The sequence below is a fragment of the Eutrema salsugineum genome, unplaced genomic scaffold, assembly GCF_000478725.1.
Source record: "Eutrema salsugineum unplaced genomic scaffold, Eutsalg1_0 scaffold_3, whole genome shotgun sequence".
NCBI classification, from domain to species: domain Eukaryota; kingdom Viridiplantae; phylum Streptophyta; class Magnoliopsida; order Brassicales; family Brassicaceae; genus Eutrema; species Eutrema salsugineum.
In genome coordinates this window covers 17,817,550-17,836,088 of record NW_006256756.1, presented here as the reverse complement: position 1 = coordinate 17,836,088, position 18,539 = coordinate 17,817,550, and the positions used below count along the sequence as shown (strand labels likewise).

Sequence of the window (18,539 nt, the reverse complement as noted above, 5' to 3'; positions counted from 1 at the left end):
CAAAATCAAAACAAATCAATTTTCATTAGTAACGGATGAACATCTTCCCCCATACTTATTTTACACTGTCCTCAGTGTGATAAATCTTGGAAAGAATGGTAAAGAAAATAGAAAAATTGAAATGTTTAAGTGAACTTATCATGCTGAGAGTGCTGCTCGCCTTTTGTATTTGTTATTCCTTATTGAAAACCTGAAATTAAATGAAACAAAAACAAATTAATGGAAATAGAAATAAAAGGTAAAAGGGAAATAAATAAAATACCTAGTGGGTTGCCTCCCACTAAGCGCTTGTTTTAAGTCGTTAGCTTGACATTGTTGCTCGGTTAGACTTAACCGGGGTCGTGACACTCCTTGACCTCATCATTGGCCGATGATGGATCAATCAAAAACATCACTTCTCTTTCGTCTTCTCTTTCTTCAGCCAGATATGGTTTTACACGCTGTCCATTCACTGTAAATGAGTTTCCGGTTTTGTCCCACAGGAAAATGGCTCTGTATGGTTTGACTTTTTTTATCGTGAAGGGTCCTGACCATCTTTAACGTAATTTTCCTGGAAAAATCTTAAGACGAGAATTGAAAAGAAGAACTTTTTTGTTAGGAGCAAAAGTTCTATGAATAATCTTCTTATCATGATATGCTTTAGTCTTCTCTTGTAGATCTTCGAGTTTTCGTAAGCATTGTGTCGGATTTCTTCTAACTCGTGAAGTTGAAGTAGTCTTCTTTCTCCAGCTGTTTTCAAGTTCATATTCATCTCCTTGATAGCCCATTGTTCTTTATACTCGAGTTCTACTGGAACGTGGCATGCTTTTCCGTAAACTAGGTTGAATGGTGTTGTTCCTAATGGAGTTTTGAATGTTGTTCGATACGCCCATAAAGCATCGTCAAGCTTGGTAGACCAATCCTTGCGATGAACTGCAGTTGTTTTCTGCAAAATCGACTTGATTTCTCTGTTTAAGATCTCTACTTGACTGCTGGTTTGGGGATGGTATGGAGAAGCAACTTTATGTGTAACTCCATTATTTCTAAGAAGATTTTTGAAAACTCTGTTGATGAAATGCGATCCTCCGTCGGTTATCACAATTCTAGGATCTCTAAAACGCGGAAATATAACAGATTTAAACAGCTTCATGACGACTTTTGCATCATTGGTGGGACTAGCGACTGCTTCAACCTACTTAGAGACGTAGTCTACTGCCACTAAGATGTAATCATTTCCAAAAGAATTAGGAAATGGTCCCATAAAATCTATTCCACAGACATAAAAAATTTTGACTTTGAGAATAAAATTTTGAGGCATCTCATTCCTTTTGCTTATGTTGCCAATCCTTTGGCATTTATCGCATCACGATATATAAGCTTGAGTATCTTTGAACAAAGTAGGCCACCAGAAACCTGCTTGTAAGATTTTTGAAGCGGTTTTGAAGGTTTCAAAATGTCCTGCATAAGACGAGCTATGGCATCCGAATAAAATCCCTTCCATCTCTTCTTCAGCCACACATCTTTGGAATAACCCATCAGCACATCTCTTATAGAGATAGGGTTCATCCCAAAAAATAATGTCTCACGTCTTTCAGAAATTTTTTCTTCCTATAACCAAAGAATTATGGTGGTTCTACGTCAGCTACTAGATAATTCGCTATGTGCCTAAACCATAGGGTGTTGAAAGCATCTGATCTTCACATGAATTGACGTGGTGGGGCTGCATTGGTGGGAACTGTGTCCATTGCATAGATGTTTTCTTCTGGCAAACTATCATTTAAAGGCAATCTTTCTTCAACTCGAATTCGTGAAAGATGGTCTGCAACTCCATTAACTGCTCCTTTTCGATCTCGAATTTCGATGTCGCATTCTTGCAGTAGGAGGATCCATCTTATCAACCGAGGTTTAGCGTCTTTCTTAGACATTAAATACTTGATTACAGCATGATCAGTATGAACATTAAATACTTGATTACAGCATGATCAGTATCACCCCCAAAATTTGAGACAACATAGAGGATCCAACCAGCTTTCTAATGCACTTGGTTTGGAGACAATACAACGGTTAGATCTTCAGATACTCCCGATGCAAGAATGACAGAAAATGCAGTTCCGGAAGAGAGCAGTTGCCGGGACCGCGGCAAACACCCATTTTCCCATGGGTAGAGCCACCGCGACCGCGGACTTTGGTCGTTCACTTTCCCGACGACTTAATTAATGCCCAGATCAATTCCTTTCGTTATTTTTGAAGCCCTAAGTGTCCAGAACCACCCCAGAAGCTATAAATACCCCCTTTAGGTCATTCCTAAAGGTGGGGAGACGACATAAGATAGAACGAGAGAGAGATTTCGTGGAACCCTAGAGAGGAGCCGCCGCCGTCGATCCCGAAGAAGGAGCCGCCGCTGGAGAGCATCATCGCGCCTCCACCTGAACTCTGTTCTTCGTTTTTCTTCCTTCTTTTCTTTAGTTTCCTGCACATTCAATACTCTGTGATGATTGTTTACAATATGTTTGAGTAGTTACCCAGTTGGGTTTAAAGGGATTTTTCAAAGGGAATTTCATGTGTCTTTGCTTATGAATCGATAGATTTAGGATTTATAATCTTCTAGATGTTCTTCGTTTGCCTTTAATCTTACTGCGTGATTCTTTGCTGGCCACTTAGAAGCCGATCTGATATGATATGTTTCGAAAGCTTTCATTGATTATCTGAACTAGGGTGAAACGAGCAATTCTTCTATAGGAGTGGAAACCTACCTGTAGTTGAGTTGTGAATATGGATGAGTCTTGTTCTGCTATTGCATCTTCTCCCTTCCAGAATCAGAGTGGAAACCTACTGATTAGGGTTGCGAGAGATAGTTGTTTGGTGCTGCGAAAGTAGGCTATCCATACTTCCGTGCCTCGAGTTCTAGAACATACCTAGTTGATTACCTTTATCACTTGTTTAAAATCGACCTAGCATAGACCATGAACCCCTGCAAAACCCCTTGAGCCCCAACGTTTGTCTTTCATTGCTTACAACCTTAGATTTCCATTCTGCTTTTATGTACTTGTTACCTGCTTTCATTCATAATCGATTTTTACTTGCTTTTGTTTGCTTTCGTTTTATTTGCTTTTACTTGTTTAGCTTTCTAGTTTAGATTTAATGACAACCAAAAACCCAAAACCAAAACCAAAACTTTTTAGTTCTAATCTGATTTAAGCGTTGCAGTGAATTCGTACTGAAACAACTAAGTCTCTGTGGATCGATACCCTAAGTACTACAGCGCACATCTGTGCACTTGCAGACATTTAGGGGTTATAAATTTAAAACCTGAAGCTTAGTAAAACGAAAACAACAAACCCCGCTTTTGCTCGCAATCAAGTTTTTGGCGCCGTTGCCGGGGATTTGTTTCGCTGCCTTTTGCTATTTTTCTTGTTTTAACTTCTGTTCTAGACACCTGATCTCTAGTTCTTTCTTAAAGTTTTTCTGAACTATCTTCCCCTTCTTTTGTCTTTCTCTGAATTGCATGAATACCAGGCGTAGACCTGCAGGAGACATTCCAATTCTAGACGAGATAGACAGACACGAAAGAGAACTTCGAAGAATTAGACGAACGCAAGGAATGGCCAACGACGACCAGCCTGGAGATCCTATTAATAGAAATTTAAATATGGACCAAGACGGGTCCGAACACGGAGAAAACGAAGAGAATGATCACACAGAAGGTGATCATGCTCGACAAGATGGAGAGGAGGATGAGGTTCTTCCAAGAAACCACCAGAACCGAGAGAGATAAGGACGTGAAGACCTTGATCCACCCATCAATGCAGCCGATGGTGACCACCCAGCAATGCAGCCAAATGAACGCGTTCACCGCCCCATTCCGCCAGCAAATCAACACCGAAGACAAGCCAGGAACCATCGCATAGCTGATTTTGATGCACCTACTCAAAATTTTCAGAATCGATCTGCGATTCAAGTACCATTTCCAAACCGGAATGAGTTTGAAGTCAAGCCTCAAATCATCTCATTGGTGAAGCAAAACCAGTTCCATGGAGTTCCTTCTGAGCACCCAATGGACCATATCGAGCTTTTTGAAGAAATTTGCAGCATGATGAGAACAAACCAAGTTCCACCTGACTATTTAAAGTGTAAGTTATTCCCTTTTTCATTAGCAGATAAAGCTCACCGTTGGTTGAAGTCTTTGCCTGCAGGTTCGATTACTAATTGGGAAGAATGTAGAACTGCTTTCCTGAACCACTTCTACACTAAGTCAAGGTCGAACAATTTGAGGACGAAGATCTCAACCTTTCAACAAGGGTCAACTGAATCTTTCTATGAAGCTTGGGAACGTTTTAAGGAGTATGAACGTGATTGCCCTCATCATGGATTTCATGGATCAAGCCTGCTGAGCACATTTTACCGAGGTTTGCAACCAAAATACAAACTTTCACTTGATACAGCTAGCAATGGAGATTTTGGGCAAAAGACAATAACCCAAGAAAGAGCCCTCATCGAAAATTTGGCTCAAGCCAATAGCAATGACTGTCCTGAATACGATTGATCGATGAAGCAAGCCGGAATAGACAACAAGGAGATAACCGAGTTGAAGAACATGGTGAGCCAGCTTCTGAAGAGCAACAATCGCCCAATCCATGCCTGTGAAACCAACAATGGCGCAGAAGAGGAAGGACCTAGTGATATCGATCACATTAATCAAGCATTTCAAGACGAAGATGTCAACTACGTAGGAGCACTGGTGCCATACCAAAATCGCTTCAACAACAACTTCCGGAATGCCAATTACAACAATCTCTCTTACCGCAATCCAAATGTGGAGAACCCTCAAGATCAGTACTACCCACCTCAGCAAAAATCATTCCAAAACATGTTTCAAGGTGGAAACTTCGGAGGAATAGTACCATATCAACCGCGACAGCCATATAACTACCAAGGTACGGGTTTTAACAATCAATTTGTACAACAGCAGGGAGTCACGACGAACCAGCTAGCTTCACAAATCGGTAGACTTGAACAGTCAATCCAACAGCTTGTTATGACGAACGAAAAAGCATCTAAAGACGTGAACGTGAAAGTGGACTGCATGTACAATGATCTGAATGGTAAGTTTGAATCTTTATCTTCGCACGTAAAAAAATTAGATGTGCAAGTCGCCCAAACAGCCGACTCTATGAAGAGGCAAAGTGGAGTTCTTCCAGGAAGAGTTGAAGATAACCCTAAGAAGTTTTGCGACGCCATAACCACATTGCCCGAAGAAGAGTCCGGAACCGATGGAAAGAAAGAAGAAACCCCAACCTTTGTACCACTGTACAAGGATACCGATCCCAAGCAGCCACTGTTTAAGGTACCTGAACGATCACCGTTTCAAAGGCTTACCAAGGCCGATGATCCGAGACGTTTTGTTTTCCAGTGTTTCATTTCAGGAATCAAGTTTACAGACTGCTTGTGCGATTCCGGAGCCAATGTCAACATCATGTCTAAGACATTTGCCGAAAAATTGGGCATAAAAACCTTAAGGACATCGACGGTTAAGGTTATCTTTGGAGATTCATCTCAAAAAGATACTGAAGGGGCGTTTTATGATCTACAAGTTCTAGTGGGAGATAAGATCGTTCCAGCAGATTTCCAAGTCCTGGAGATGGATAAAGACAAGGAGAGGCCACTCATTTTCGGGAGACCATTCCTAGCTACAGTAGGAGCAATAATCAATCACGCAAACCGGCATGCTGTTTTCCTCAATGTGGACAGAAAAAGGTACTATCCTACTATCTTAGATGAATTTCCAAGCAAAGGAAACAGGCCAAAAGAGAAAGAAAAGGAGAAGCCGAAAGCTTTTGCAAAGATCAAGATCATCATTCCACCGGATGCAACAGAAACTAGTGAGGACCAAATCCAGGAGTTGATCGAAAACACGAAAAGGGTTCTGAACAACATTAAAGTGCGAAAGAAGATTAAAGGTAAGAAGACTTCTCTTCAAGGAGAAGAAGTAAGACCTCCACCAACCGGAAGTGATAAAGGCACATCAAGTGGAGTGTCATTCAAATCAGCCTGATTCCTCATGCTTACGTCGAGCTAAACGACTTAAAACAAAAGCGCTTAATGGGAGGCAACCCATTTAGGTACTCTTTCTTTTAGTTTTCTTTTCCTTTTTAGAATTTATGCTTTCTTTTTTCTTTTTAAGTTTTAGGTATTTTATAAAACAAAAACACAAAAAAATCAGAAAATTAGAAAAACCAAGGAGAAAAAGGTAGGTCTTTAGCTGCTCGGCCCGGCAAAGACGAGAAGATTGGACAATAGGCCGCAGGAGGAAGACCCGCGGTCGCAACTGACGGAACCGCGACCAAAGGCGCATCGACCGCGGCACCGTGAATGTGACCGCAGCCGAGCACTCGACTACCGCGGTCGCGCGTCTCCTGACCGCGGCCGTTGGTCGTTGAGATGATTCCGCGGATTTCTGCCATTTCCCGGTGTTGCCTGGTGTTTGCCTGGTGATTCCCGGTTTTGTCTGGTGATTCCCGGTATTTCCTGAAATGTTCCCGGTAAAACTCGAAAAGATCCTCCGTAAGTTTTAAACTTTCCTAATGTGCAAACAAGAAAAGGTAAGTTCCCGTAAACTTAAAAATTTCCAGAAATTTTCCGTTTTTGCTTCAAAAACGCTTTTTAAAGAAAAGAAACAAACTTTTTGGATCAAAACTCTTTCTTCTCTTCTCTTCCAAAAGACTTAGAGATTTAGGAGAAAGAACACATTTTCAATTCTTAAGCTTTTTAAGAGATTTTTGGCTCAAACCTCACTCTTTTTCGAAGCTGATTTCAATTCTACCATCAATTCTCTCTTTCCTGCAAGGTATGAACCTCAAACTCACCATTCTTACTCGATTTTGAACTTAGGGTTTTCTTTAAAAACCCAAAATCTTGGTCTATTGATGGTGGAAATAGCTTAAGAATGATAGATTATCCATTTAGGTTATCTAAAAATCGATTTTAGCACCTAGCTTAAGAGGAATTGAGATTTTTGAAATTTGGATTCTACATGCTTCATAAAAATCAAATTTGGAATAGCAAAATTGATAAATTTGATTTAGTCTTGTGTGATTAGTGATTAGTATTGGGTAATCTTTAGAATTCACATGGAAATTGCTCATAAAAACCGATTTTTAGAAGATTTCTATGTTGAGAACATCAAAAATCCGAATTTAGTCATGAACTACTTGATTTCTCTGATTTAATATCAATTTTGTTTGCTCATAGTTTTAATTAATCTCTTTATAATAGTATTAGTATAACAGATCTTAATGTGTTAAAATTAGCATCCAAATTCACTCTTTTTCCATGAATCATTTCATTTTGCAGAAAATGGACGAAACCAGTTTGCAGACGACACTTCGGAGGATGAGTGATTGATCAGCACTTCACTACCATCACGGTTCTATCATCATTTTGTTTTCTTTTATTTTATTTTATTTCGCTTTTATTCACCATCTTCTCACCAACTTTTTCACACTGGGGACAGTGTGATTTAAGTCTGGGGGAGGATGTCTATCCGTACTAATTATTTTCCTGCTTTTGCTTTTAAATTTCAAGTACCTTTTAAATTTAAATATGTAACCTATTCGACATTAAGTATTTTTCAGGAATGTTTGACGCAAAACTATGATGATTTAGACCTGCACACTTCTACACTATGCATGATAGCTCATTTGTGGTTAGCACTAGACTAGGCGGTAGCTAGAGTACTTGCAATACGAACTCCCTCCAGAGGACTTCTATTCATGGAGATTCTTTCTGACAGGATATACTAGCTCATTTTATTTGGACTTAATATTGATATCTAATTTTCTCATCATTGATTTTAGGCAGGCATCGACATACACATCTAGGACGTCTTTTACCATCACTTTTACCACTCTTTGTCGTCCTAGATGACCAGTTTATCTTTATCTGGTACCATACCCTAAACCCAAAACCTTTGTTTTCAATCCTCATGCATTCTCTCTTTAGTTTATATCAGCAGATATGTGCAAAAACGTCGGAGAGAAGAGGAGCGATGCAGTTTTCAGTCACTCGCAAAAGAGACTGAATGGAATTGGGAAGGAAGAGTATCAGAAACATAATAAAGCTTTACAAGACAGATATTAACTGGTAAATTCGTGCTCTCTAAGACTCTATATCTAAAGGTGTTCCCTTTCTTTAAAAAAAAAAAAAAAAAAAAAAACGTGAAAAGAGAAAGGGAAACAAAAAAGCCTAATGAGTCTTAGATTGTCGAAATTTGTGGAGCAATGAGCAACCAGTATTCGTTTAAGGAGCTATTGTTTTGAAAGATTTACAAAAATCTAAGTCTGGGGGAGTTTGGAGAGAACTTGAGGAAGAAGACCATGAATCTATGTCAAGAAAAAAGTGACTGAAAACTGTGGATACCAACAGCTTCACTCTCTCTTGCGGTTTTGCATAATGTCCTGCATCCTCCAGATCTTCAGGTAACCCTTAAACACTTTAAGCCATACCCCCAAAATAATCCTTCTTTACACCTAGCCTAGATTGCCTTGCCTAGATTTTCTTTGATGAGAACCACCGAGATTTTTAATGAATGCTAAGAGCTAGTTGACTGGAAGTTAGATCTTAGTGCATAGATTTCTGCATGACGGATTACCGGACTAGTTATGCATGTATTGCTAGTGAGAATTTTCTAGGCTATCCCCGATTGATGCATACTGATTGATATTGGTCTAGAAGTTTGGTCTCTGAGATTTTGTTTAGTTCCTGCGTTTTCAAACCTCTCGCCGAGATTAGCCTTTGTTTTGTTTGAGGACAAACAAAAGACTAAGTCTGGGGGAGTTGATAACACCCGATTTTGACCATTTTTATGGATCACTTTAATATCTTTTACAGGTGTTTTTACTCCATTTTCAAAGGTTTTCAAAGGATTTCTATGTTTCCGGATTTTAAAAGACTTTTCAGGTAATTTGGGATAAAGAGGCACAAAATGGAACAAAAAGACTCTTTTGGATAAATGCAGACCGTCAGAACTCTCATGGAGAGACGAAGACCTTCTCACCGTCTGATCACCCTCAAAATTGGACAACTTATAGAAGAATCAACCAGCTTTCAAATGCACTTGGTTTGGAGACATTCCAACGCTTGGATCTCAAGATATACCATTAGCCCCGGAGCCACGCGGAGTCGGCCAGCAACTCACGCAACCGCGGCCAACAAGCTATTTGCCGCGGTCAGAAGCTTCCCAATCGCGGCCAACAAGCTCATTGCCGCGGTCACAACACTCCCGACCGCGTCATTCAAGCTCTGACTTAAAGCCCACTTATCTGAAGCCCAAAGTCATTCCCAGCCTCAATTCCGGAACCCTAGAGACCATGGAGTATTGGAGACTATAAATACATGTCATTTAGGTCGTTTTTAGAAACAACCCTTCATACTTTACAGAAACCCTTTTCCTTTAGCCGTTTTTATGAGATTTTTGTAGAAGATTGTTCAAGTCTGAGTTCTTCAATAGAGAAGCTTTCTTTATCTCTTTTCTTTACTGTTTTTCATTACTTTTATTAAAACCAATGATGATGTCGAACTCAGCCATGTCTGAGTAGATCCCGAAAGGGGCTCTCATAATCGATTAAGACATATAGGTTTATAGATCTGTGATTTCGACCTGTTCTCTGTTTATTCTTGTTCTTATTGCATGTATGCTTGATTGATCACCTAGTATCTGATCTAGATAGTTAGTGTTGCGAAAGTTTTCATTAAGTATCAGCTCTAGAATGAAACAGGCGATTTTTCCGTAGGAGTGGAAACCTACCTGCGGCGAGATCGTGAGTATTGACGAGTCTTGTGCAGCTCTTGCATTCTCTCCCTTCCAGGGCCAGAGTGGAAACCTACTGGTCAGGGTTGCGAGAAACAGTTGGTTATGATCACGATAGTGACGTAGTCATACCGCCGTACTCTAGCTCTAGAACCCATATATCGTTATCTGTCAATCCCAATCCATCTACCTTAATGTTAAAACCGATTATGATCCCTTAGAGTTCCCAAAAGCTCAGCGTTTTTAGCCATAGTTTACAATTCCATCGATTTTTACTTGCTTTCTTAGATCTGCATTTCAATTTCCTTAGTTCGTTATTTACTTGCTTAATTTACCTTTCATGCGATATTTTACTTGCCTTATTTTCGTTTAGTTCGATATTTTACTTATTCCTTTTGCATTTCATTCGATTTTATTTACTTGCTTTTTAGGATAGATTTATTTGCTTTCTTTTGTTTTACTTTAATTCGCAAGAAAAACAACCAACCTTTAAAACCAATTTAGTCTAGACATAAAGTTAAAAACCGTAGAAGAATACCAGGCACACAAATCTCTGTGGATTCAATCCCTAAATACTACAACTGATTAGCTGTGCACTTGCGGCTTTCATTTGTTTTGTTAAGGGTAAAACTTGTTCCCTCACGTAGTTGACACGAGCATGCATCATTAAACAAAAGCGAATGGAAGCAGGTAATAAGAGAATGAAGAGCAAATAAAATCGAAGGTTGCAAGCAATGAAAAACAAACGTTGGGGCTCAAGGGGTTTCACAGGGATTCATGGACTAGGCTATGTCGATTTTAAACAAGTGATAAAGGTAATCAACTACGTATGTTCTAGAACTCGAGGCACAGAAGTATGAATAGCCTACTTTCGCAGCAATAAACAACTATCTCTCACAACCCTGATCAGTAGATTTCCACTCTCATCTTGGAAGGGAGAAGATGCAATAGCAGAACAAGACTCATCAACATTCACAACTCAACTATAGGTAGGTTTCCACTCCTATAGAAGAATTGCTCGTTTCACCCTAATTCAGACAATCAATGAAAACTTTCGCAACATATCACATCAGATCGGCTTCTAAGTGGCCAGCAAAGAATCACACAGTAAAATCAAAGGCAAACGAAGAACATCTAGAAGATTATAAATCCTAAATCTATCGATTCATAAGCAAAGACACACGAAATTCCCTTTGAAAAATCCCTTTAAATCCAACTGGGTAACTACTCAAACATATTGTAAACAATCATCACAGAGTGTTGAAAGTTGCAGGAAATTAAAGAAAAGAGGGAAGAAAAACGAAGAACAGTAAGGAAAAGAGATGAAAGAAAGCTTCTCTATTGAAGAACTCAGAGTTGAACAATCTTCTCTAAAAATCGCATAAAATGGCTGAAGGAGAAAGGGTTTTTGTAAAAGTATGATGGTGCTGTCTAAGAACGACCTAAATGACAAGCATTTATAGTCTGCAATACTTCATGGTCTCTAGGGTTCTGAAATTGAGGCAGAGAAATGACTTTGGGCTTCAGAAATATGGGCTTTTAATCGGAGTTGGCTGGCCGTAGTCGGGAGTAAAGTGTCCGCGGTCGTGCAGCTCGTAACCACGGTGGATGGGTCGGTGGCCACGGTCGCGTGACTTGCTGGCCGTCTCCAAGGAAAATGGAATATCTTGAGATTCAACCGTTGGAATGTCTCCAAACCAAGTGCATTTGAAAGCTGGTTGATTCTTCTATATGTTGTCCAATTATGAGAGTGATCAGACGGTGAGAAGGTCTTCGTCTCTCCATGAGAGTTCTGACGGTCTGCATTTATCAAAAAGAATCGTTTTGTTCCAATTTGTGCCTCTTTATGACAAATTACCTGAAAAGACTTTTAAAATTTGAAAACATAGAAATCCTTTGAAAACCTTTGAAAATGGAGTAAAAACACCTGTAAAAGACATTAAAGTAATCCATAAAAATGGTAAAAATCCGGTGTTATCAACCTTGTAGAAGCTGCTGTAACACTCTACAAAAATCAGACCCCATATGCTGCTTGTGTTGCTGCTGTTGTACAAACCCTGGTGGATACTTGTGTTGCTGCTGCTGGCTGTTGAAGCTGTTTCTCTTTATCTGAGGCTGTTGTTGCTGACCATACCTTTGGGGTTGCTGTACAAACTGCTGCTTGGGTTGATAGTTCCCTTGAAATTGGTTTTTGAGAACACAGCTCTGTTGTCCTTGTTGAGGAGGGTAGACTTGGTCTTGAGGGTTTGCTACATTGGTGCTTCTATAGGACAGGTTCTGGTTGATGTTGAAGTTATTGTAGCTTTGAAACCTATTCTGATTCCCAATTTAGTTTATCTCCTCTTGAGTGATACCTTCTTCATTGACATTTTCAAAGCTTGGAGACTGATAATCAAATTCCCCAACATACTAACACTTTATCAAGTTTACTCTGCAGCTCCCTGATGTCTTTCTCCATCCTTTGCTTGTTACTTGAACCTTCACTTCTGTTTGATTTATCAAAATCCTCCCATAAGTATCATTACTCATGGCTAAGTTTTCCACAAGTTCGAAAGCAGCATTTATCTTTTTAACCTGAAAATTTCCATTTGAGGCTGTGTCTAACTGGTTTATGATCTTTGGAAGTGCTACTCTATACAGGGTCGTCAAACTGATCTAAATGCTCTAGTGGATCCTCCATAGGTAGGCCATGGAACTTTGAATTCTGAACCATGTTAAGCAAAGATGCCTTCACCTCAAAGTTATTGTTTTGGACTGGAGGAGCTTGAATGCCTGCTCTGTATTAGCGTGCATTAGCTCGGTCATTCTCTCCCACATAGACTGGTGGAGGCTCTAGACGCCATGGAGCTTGTGGCTGAGGCGGCGGAATGTTGTGAGCTTGTTGCTCATTCCTAGCCGCTTGCTGCTGATTCACTTGAGCTTGGCGTTCATTTTTTTGTGCCATGTTCTGGTTCACAAACGCATGTTGCTCATTCCTCTCCGCCTGAGGCTGATTCAATTCAGCCTGGTGCTCAGCTTGTTCTACATACTGTTCCATAACCTCTGATTGACCTTCTTCTCTTGGTCTTCTTGATCTTCTATCCAGTAAGTGGATATTGTCAATGAATGGTTCAGCTGGCTCACTACTTCTGCTTCTAGTCCTTGGTCTATGTGACATAAACCTGAAACTTCAGCAATTGTAGGTTTAATCAGTAAAACAAAAACAAAAACTTGATCTCAAGTTAAATTGAGTAACTAATGCTAAACTAATCACCCAAATGGCAACGGCGCCAATTGATAAGTAAGAGTTTTCAATGCTCTTTGGGTTATCAATCGTCAATAGTTGCAGTATAGAAGGTATCAATCCATAATGGGTGAGAGATTAGACACTAGTCAATGCAAGTTTTCACTTAATTCAATCTAAGTAACATTTTTAGATTTCAAACAAGTAACAAAGGCAAAGAACAAAGATTAAAAAAGACTAAATATGATATGATGAAGTATAGAGCTCTAGATATGATATATGGCTAGGGTGCTTTCAGGATCTAACTAAGTAGCTAATGAACAAGGTGATAAATGATCTGAAGCAGCTCAAGATTCAACACAAGTTTCAACCTTTCTCAAGCATCTAACACAATCTCAAACATTGTTCATACCCAATCATCATTAGAGAAGCAAATGAAAGAGATGCATTAGAAACCAATCATGATATACCATCTAAGCTCACAACGACATTCCCATGTGAATCAAACATTAGAATCTTGAATTAGCTTCGTTCAAGCATTTCAACAAACACTTTTGGTGCATGAAATGCCTATGATCTAGACCCAAGTGATTATCAAGGATCTAGCCTTAAGAACAGCTAAACAAGAACAAAGATGCATGAATCTGGTCCTAAGCTAGCTTAATCAAACCCCTAGAGCACCCTAACCTACATATATAGAACTCTAATGAGACTACTCACTAATCATGATTATCTCCCTTGATTTGCAAGATGGGTAGATAATCATGACTAGTTGATGAGAAACGATAGAAGATGGATAGATGATGATGAAATGATGATTAAAGTTCTCAAACTCTTTTGATTTAAGAAGAAAATGGAGATATCTCTCTGAAAGTCTTTTCTTTCACAAAAAAGGAAAAAAGCTTAAGGGAAAATGAGATAATCCTAAGGGTGAAACCGTAAAAAGTATTTATACTTGTTCCTTAATCTCCAGGTCAACCCGGGCAACTCGAGTGTTGACCCGGAAATAAAACTCTTAAACACGCAAACAAGTTTACACCCGGATGCCTTTTTCCGGTGCTCTGGCCGATGTTGTGATGTCCTGAAGCTTGTCTTGGGAGTGTGTGCTGACACTGAGATCTATATGGCCGGTGTTGATCTCGGTGTTGTGGAGAACCTGGACGCTGGAGCTAGCACCGGGATGCAAAAACGAGTGAAGGTTACACCGGGCTTAGCATCGGAATGAAGTTGGTCGGTGTGGAAAGTGAAGAGTATTGGTGCAAGGCTCAAAATACTCCGGCCCAGAACATCTCGGTGTGGACCTCGGTTTCAGGTTCAATGTAATAAGATCCTCAAAGTGTGTCCAACACCGAGGTCAGTATTCCCGGTGTTCATCTCGGTGCCAAGGACCTCTCAACACTTAAAGCATTGTAACTTTCTGCTCAGTATTCAGAATCACAATCTTCCAGCTCCAGGTAAAAGAAAGCTCACTCAGATTCAACTTTGATGAAGGGACAATCGGCATCCGGGAAGAATAAGGTCTCCCGAACGCTCAATCTTTGAAGTGCACCGGAATGAGGCCTATAAACATATGTTCTCTCCGATTACGTTATCTCCCAGCTCAGAGCTCCAAATCGGGTCACCTTAAACGTTCTGGAAAGAAGCCTCGAAGCTCTTGAATATTGATGAAGGCCTTGGAAACTAAATCGGAGTGGAAGTGCATCGTTCCGTGTAATCTTTAAAACACATCAGACAGGTACGTCTTCCGCCGTCAATAACTCTCAGCTCACTGCTCCGAATCCAATAATTCCAACTGCTCTGGAACCATGACTCAATCCTCTCCAACATTTATGAAGATTTCGGAAGAAAAATTGGACGTTAAAGCTCCCCGGATGAGTGATCTTTGAGGCGTATCGACACAAGGGATTTTAGCAGAGGGCTCATGTACTGATGCAGGGATTTGGCCGATAAACTCTTGCCGCGGTAAGCGTTTTAGCCAATAAAACTGTAACATCTAGGCATAGAGTTTTAGCTGATGTTTCCTTTGTTCCGGTACAGCATTTGGCTGAGAAATATCACCCAGTAAACATTTTTAGCCGGGAAACTGTAGCCTGGTACATGGCTTTGCCGATGAATCCAAACTCCATTTCATCACAACTGGTTTCACCTTTTCCACTCAAAAGCCTCCAAAGTACCTGTTTAAGACTCCAAACCATGCAAAGACTCACTTGGACCTAATGCAAGCTCCTAAGTCCTAAAACAATGCCTAAAGACCTAGAATGCATGAAATAAGACATGATTTGGAATGAAATATGTAAGCTAAATGATGCATTTGATGAACATATCAACTCCCCTTAAGCTAAATGATGCAATTGATGGACAAATCAACTCCCCTACACTTGTCCTCAAGCAAAAAGAACAGATGAGAGAGAGAGGTTGAATGCTTGGGAGTTCATATTCCATAATGAGAGAGTGGATAACTAAAAGAATTCAAAGTTCATTGCCCTAGTTGCTAATTCTAAGATGCAGTGCAAACAAGATTACTCAATAAACTTTTGCCATACTCATCATAAAGTGAATCAAGCTTAAGCATCAGCCTTCACAAGCAGCCCTAGTTCCAACGTTTTGACATTCATTAAAGTTCAATGTGGATCAAGCTCATGCAAATCATGTGAACTCATTTTTCTTGGGACTGGGTTTTTGAGACTAAAATGATCTCAATAAGTCACTGGTTACTCTAAGCAATAAGATCTCTCAAGGAATAGCAGACTCAATAAAAGGCTTAGGGTAAAAAGCAATGGATGCATACAGAGTCAGAACCACATCTACCCTAACCCAAAAGATGCTTTCAGTCCTTCGTCTAAACCCATAAAGCCTCTCTTCGCTTCACCAGCTCTCATCACTCCTTTTCATTTTAACTCAAGGGGGATGCTCTCTTTTCTTTTCAAACACTTAGTGAGATTTTTGTTCACTCAAACACTTAGCTCTTTTCTTTCTTCAAGTCTCTCTTTTCTTTTTAGTTCTTTTCTTTTCTTTTTCAGAGACCTAGCACTTGAACTTAGAGTTTTCTTTTCATTTCTCACTATTTTTTCTTTTTAGAGCACATTCCCCTACACAGCACCATTTTCTTTGCCTCTTTCACCTCTGAAGATTTTTCTTTCAGATCACAAGCTCAAACAAACTCTCACACACTCGCCTAAACATGGACTAGTCCTTGATAATGGACTAGTATCTACATGCGGCTCTTTCTCTGTCGCTCTAAACCCAACACCATTTACCGAGTCTACTAGAACAAGACCTCACACAAATGCACACACTAGGGGTTTTTGGCTTCAAAGAAGGTTTGTTTCAAGGAAGGGAACTGTCTCGAGATGAGAGAACAGCTATATGAGCTAGCAAAGAGTGGTAAAAATGGATAAGAAAGCTCAAATATTTTAAGGTACCCATGAGTTCATAATGACATGCACAAACATGATAATTGGATTGTCAAATTATGGTTTCCACTTAAACAAGGCTGGAACTATTCAAAGCTTGATTCACTCAACACAAAGTCAATGAATGACAAGTTCCAATCGTCGATCAATCTTGATTTCTTTCTTGTTTGCATGCATCAAAGAATTAGAAACTAGGGCAATGAACTGAATTAAAAACGTATCATCACTCCCATGCAATGATGCAACCTACATGATTATGCAACTAGACTCAATCCTAAAAATGTGAATGCAACTAAATGAATATTGTTTTGTGAAAAATTTTCTGATTTTCTGATTTTTTTTGTTTTTTATATGCACTTCGATGCAGACTCAAATTGAAAAGGAAAATAAGATCAAGAACAAACATGGTTAGCAATACTAAACTCTTCCCCCCACACTTAAATAACACAGTCCCTTGTGTTATAAAAGCATAAGAAAGGAGTGTAGATCAAACTCAAAATCCAAAATGAGAAAGAAAAATAAAATGAAAAATGCTATGTACAAGTTGGAGTTGGTACCTCTCATGGACTTGGAGGTGGGGTTGGAGACCCCAGTGAGTATGATGGATTGCTGGACTGATATGAGGGTGATCTCATTGTATCTCGCCTTGCCCTTAGCTCCTCCTCAGGTGACTCATGATCGATGAATACCACTAGTTGTCCTTCTTGCTCAGAACTCTCTCCTACACCTTCTCTAGCTTGCAGCGGTTCAGCATTGATGGGCTGGGAGCTTTCTCCTTTTTCTCCCTTGCTGCTAAGCTCCTTGATATTTCTCTTCATCCCCTTTACAGTACTTTTCAAGCTCTTAACCAATTTCACCACTTCCTGATTGTCTTGTCTTGCCACTTGTTCCACCCTCGAAGCTGATTAGTGTGATGATGAGCTTGGGCAATGGGCTCAGGCATTCTTCCATTATAAGGAGTGAAGAAATACCTCTCACTACCATACTTTAGATCAGGGATCACTGGCTCATCCTCCTGAGCTTCTTCATCATCACTTATTTCTTTCTTTCCCTTGCTTACTTTCCTATTGATGCTGATGATGGTGAGGATGAATAGTTGGGTTGTAGTGGAGGTCCTTGGTGATGTGAAAACCAATTTTTCTCTGGTAAGAAAGTGAGAAATTGACCTTTGTCTTGAACTTTGTGCAGAGTTCGAGCTGGTCTACCTTCTTGGGCGTGTGTGAACAAGTCTTTCATCTCTTGGATTGACTCATTTCTGTCACAAAAGAAGTGGCCTATCATGTAGTCTCTACATGCTTTGGCAAACGAAATTCCTTCTGGCAGGATCTGAACTACTTGGTTGAACTCTTCATGTGCTTCTTTGCTTATCTTGTTTGTATAATCACTGGCTTCTTGGGGATCTTTGAGATGGATCCTGTAAACAGCTGCATCAGGTGATGATCTAGGAAAAGATAGATACCTAGCTCTTCTGAAATATGTAGAGATGTTCTCCTTAGTCTCCTTGCTGTATCTAAAGAAGACTTGAAGGCAGCCTTGCTTCCAGACATCATCGAATGCGAGATAGAGAGGAATGGACTTCACAAACTTGTTGAATTCGATCAGTCTCTCTCTCGATATGCTATTGGTTATTGGTTCTGTGTTGTCATCAGATGAATCATCCCCAGAGTTTGGATCTTTTACAAACAAACAATACTCTTCATCTTCTAAGAATTGCTCTTGAAGCTCATTGTCACAAGTGTAAACCATGTTGCAAGATGCATAAGTGTTGGATTCTTCCTTTTCCTTTGATTCTTGTGCAGTGATTGAGAAGACAGCTTGATCAAACAACCTAGGTCTGGTCACATGAGGTCGGTTTTCTGATGAACAGGCTTCAAAAAGAGGTTGAAAGTTCTCCCAGTATGAGAAATCATGCTCCACCGCGGGTGAGGAGCTCGGAGCCGCGGTGGGAGTGGCTCTGGCCGCGGGTGAAGAGCTCGCAGCCGCGGTCAGCTCCTTCCGGGTCTCCATGCTTGCTTCTTCAATCTCTTCTTCTCCATTGTTGTTCTCTTGCTTCCAGTGGTTGTCAGGCATGTATTGGGTATCCAAATCATTGATTCCAGAGTTCAGATCACACTCCTTA

The 18,539-nt window shown here is 40.0% G+C and overlaps 1 non-coding gene and 1 pseudogene across 1 annotated transcript; both read right to left on the bottom strand.

Moving 5' to 3' along the window:
- The window catches only part of LOC112085499, a 163,244-nt pseudogene that overhangs the window by 16,664 nt on the left and 128,041 nt on the right, over positions 1-18,539 (bottom strand).
- On the bottom strand, positions 4,244-4,350 carry LOC112085683. Its single transcript, XR_002898983.1, has one exon. It is a non-coding gene; the product is annotated as a small nucleolar RNA R71 (small nucleolar RNA).